General features: G+C 34.1%; 1 long non-coding RNA gene across 1 annotated transcript; it reads right to left on the bottom strand.

Annotated features, from left to right (window-relative positions):
- Positions 1-1,401: 1,401 nt before the first annotated feature.
- Positions 1,402-3,806, bottom strand: LOC132048288 (uncharacterized). Its single transcript, XR_009412939.1, has 3 exons — positions 3,233-3,806; positions 3,089-3,133; positions 1,402-1,431 (listed from the first exon to the last, which is right to left on the bottom strand). It is a non-coding gene; the product is annotated as an uncharacterized LOC132048288 (long non-coding RNA).
- Between the last annotated feature and the right edge of the window lie 448 nt (positions 3,807-4,254).

Here is a 4,254-nt window from a genome sequence, read left to right as displayed (position 1 = left end):
TGTATCTCATGCTTGTTAAACCCCCCCTTTTTTGTTTTATTTTTAAACCCAGGATTTGAAGCCCAAAAGGCAGAACGTTAAGCCCCCTTTTTTTGAGTCAAATCATAATACCCTCCATCAATGTTGACATTTTTTTCATTAATGGGTTCTTTTCCCTTTTTACGTTGTCCCTAATGTAAATCAGGCTCTCTGCAAAGCCCAAACGGGGTTAGTCTCAAAATATCAATAAGTTTTTTCTTCAAATAGTGTAGCACAATCACATTTAATATTCAGGGCCCGCTGATTCATGGCCACTGAGTTACAGATGTTTTAAAAAGCGTTTAGTCTCACCCTTAATTTGGGAACAAGGGCCCCCAACAAATAGCTAATTTTCCCCTTTTGATCTAACAAATTTAGTAGAAGTCAAAAGACTTTCTCCTTACAAAGGAACGCGTTAAGGGGTGATATAATGCTGCTATGCAATCGATTTAATCTTTGCATTCATTGGGAGTGGACCTGATAAGTTCCCCAGCTGGGCAGGAGATGGAAATCTAAAATATTAGAGTTACGATTTCACATCGTATTGAATACATAAAATAACATTTAAAACGAAACTTTTTAAAGGCTAGTTTTAGTCTATAAAATATATTTAATACTGATTTCCCTTTTTGGCAAAAAAGGTTTTTTTTATTTCTCTTTTCTGTTTTTATATTTTCTTCTCAGAAATTAGCAACCAACTATCACTAACAAAAAAATGACCATTTATACATTTGACTTGGGGAGTTCAGAACATTATATGGTCATTTTCCTATTCCAAAGAACATCAATTCCGAGGTTTCAAATAGCAGAAAACCAAAAGATATCAAGCAGAGCATCAAGTGCTGAAAAGTTTTATTACGTCATCTGAGTACATATGGTCCATTACAAACACTCATGGTTTCTAATCACTTCTACCTTTCGAATTGTCAAATGCAAGTGCAAACCAGTAGACCTTTAAATGTTTTTGGCCAAGCCTGATATCCCCAAAAAAATTTCCAAAAGGAAATGAAGGGTTTAGAATGAGCCTTCATGAAACCAAACAAGAAGATGCTTACTTTTTTTGGCCAAAATTTTTTCAGGTTTATCCTTTGTTTTTGGAAAAGGGTTAACCTTTAAGATGAGCTTTGAGGGAAAAAAAGGAAAAAAATGTCAACTGATGGAAGGCAAAGCAAAACAATATACAAAAGCTGAAACTAGTTTTTGGCAGTATCAACTACATTTAGCAAAAACCATTCACTTTCTTGAAGTCGTTCAGATCAGTAACCTTGGAGAGAATTATTCAAAATTAATAATCAAAACAAGACTATAATAGGCTTAGGGGTGGGAGAATAAATGACAAAAGATCAAAAAGAAGTTTTTAAAACTGAGGAGAGTAGCCTAATTTTCAAGCATTCTCCCCATATTCTTGAGAACCTGGAGTTATTAATATTAAGCTCAAAGATCTTAGAGTCAGCATTTTGAACTAAAAGGATGGAGTATTAATAACCAAATATAAAGCTCAAATCAAGAGCTGTTATTTGTCGGCAATCTACTTTTTTTTTTTTTTTTTTAATGGAGAAAATGAGCAATTTTCACAAGAAAATGCAGAACAATTTTGCAGTTGGCTCTGCACCTGCCAGGCTATCTACTCTTCTTTACGTTAAAACTTTAAAACAACAAGCTCTAAGTTATGTCTTATCCCGAGAAATGCAAAGTGTCAAATTATTCAATATGATGATGGCTTTAACTACCTCTTATATCACGTACACCCGGAATGCATGACTACTCAGAATTATGAGGGTTAGAGATTATATAATATAGAGTATAAAAAGATGAGGGAAATTTCAATAATGTAAAAAACTAGCATACAAAATTACACTTGCGATTACTTTAAATTACACCCCGCATAGCCACTTTTTCACGATATACAACATTATACAACAATATACAACTTTATATACTTGGAGTAGACAATGTATCAACCTTGTATAAAAGTGTATAGTGTTTATATCACTTTTGCACTTGTATACAATATTATACAAACTTATACCAAGTAGATGTTTACATTTACATATGAGGAGTTTATATGACATGTATAATTAGGTGTTTATACACACTTCTACACGGTATAAGTGTGTATAATAGTTAATAGGCTTCTGCACATATTCTAAATTTGTAACAATCAACGATATTTGTGTTATACATGCAAGCTATAAACTTAGGAATATCACATGAAACAATTCACTACATACAGTTGCTTTCAGCAACGATAAACAAAGCCACAAAGCAACAGCAAAGCTATAAAAGTTGGCCTAGCTCGGGTGAATAAAACAATATTGGCTAATCCGGGTAAATATTTCCTTCAAAGTGTCATGCAGTGTTATTTTTCCTAGCACCCTCCAACTGTCATGAGAATGATATCTTCAGATCAGGAGTGGCAAACGGGCGGGGCGGATCGGATATGGGCGGGTCAAAAACAAATTAAACAAAAACGATAAGATACCCAACCCGTCCATATTTAACACGGATAAAAGGTTAACCAGTGTTTCAGGAATAGACAGAGACGACTCCCAGAAAGCACAAACTTATGACAAAAACGGACAAATGGGTATTGATAATAGGGATGGATATCCATGTTATCCATATGGATATCCATTTTTTAGCGGATAATATCCATAGTTGATCCATTTTTTAAAGTCAGTTATCCAATCCATATCTAATCGGTCGGATAGGATGGTTGCGTAGTTCTTTTTAAACATTTTGCCAGCCCTACTTCAGATACATAGTTAAAGTTGGAGAAAGAGTTCCCATTCTCAAATTTCAAACTATCACTATTTAGATTAAGCAAAAGAAGTCTAATTTTGGGCAGCACATTTCTTCACTATGATTTGCAACTGTAGGCAAGATTAATCTTCCACAAGGCGATAACACATACAAGCCCAAGAGGAAAGAGTCATACCACATAACACCACATGCACCTCCTAGATAAGTTTATTTCCGAATAATATCCAATAACAATTAAGTGGAGCCACAACTTTCAAGTACCGATATTAGCATTCTAATGACGAGTCACGGCTAAGTACAAAAATACCTGCTCTGTTTGATCCTCCACACTTTCAGAGACAAATTTCCCAGTCTGCATTCAACCATAAGTTAGTTAAAGATAGCATAAAACAAAGGCACCTGATGGAACTTGTACAGCATTTGCAATAACTGATGCGATAATAGCACAAACCTCTGGAATAAGACCCAGACATCCAGAGACAAAAACAAAAATTATTAGCTGATGGCTTGAGAGTACGGCCCCAGTGCTGCCGGAGCCTTATCAATGGAACGGCCTCATCTTATACCTAACGACATACAAATGTTCATTAATAAGGTAAAGAACTCTTTGAGAAATGAGTTAGAAAATAGGAAATTTGATGATGTGTGTGTGTATGTGTGTGTGTGTGAGAGAGAGAGAGAGAGAGCGCAATTTCTCTAAACCCTTGTATATTTATAGATATAATGATGCCTTAACAACTCCGAACCTCAAGGACTGACTTTGCCCACAAGTTCTATTCACCAACAATACAATGAAAGGCTAATTACAGATCATAGGTGGAATGGCAACATAAAAAGTAGCAGCAATCAACAAGATACAATTATCGAGTAAAAATTCTTTACACATTCAGCTTATATAACTTGAGAGCATTATCTAGTTAACTTGTTACTTTATCAGTTGTATCCCATTCACCTGCAGAAAGCAATTAAGCGTCAAATTTTCTGCATACCAGCATGAAAGTTCCTTTTTTTCCGGGTAAGATAATATAAGTGTTTTTTTTTAAATTTTAAAACATGCAAGGTAAACAAAAAGAACATATTGCTTTTCTGAATAAAGATTATGGTCTATATTCAAAGTTGTAAACTGAACTCCAAGCTCAAATACAAGTCAGAAACACATTGCAAATTTCATAGAACTAAATGCATAAAAATAAAAAATCAAACAAAGAAAATGTCATAAATCACAAAAAAATTCTGTAGCACAACATCAAAAACTATATCTCAAATCCAAACAAGCCCGGGTTTATTTTTTCCCTCTATATCCATTCAAGCAACAAACACTCATCCATCAGCTAAAAAAATCCCAAAATTTTATTAATATCTACATCAATATTAATGAATCTCCTAATAACCATTCCCCTCTACTGGAGGCAGTACCAAAAACCAAATTTAACAACAAAAAAAAGAAGGAACAAGAAATTTAAGTAAATGAAA

This window comes from Lycium ferocissimum, chromosome 2 (assembly GCF_029784015.1).
Source record: "Lycium ferocissimum isolate CSIRO_LF1 chromosome 2, AGI_CSIRO_Lferr_CH_V1, whole genome shotgun sequence".
In the NCBI taxonomy this organism is placed as follows: Eukaryota; Viridiplantae; Streptophyta; class Magnoliopsida; order Solanales; family Solanaceae; genus Lycium; species Lycium ferocissimum.
This window is presented reverse-complemented; position numbering and strand designations above follow the sequence as displayed.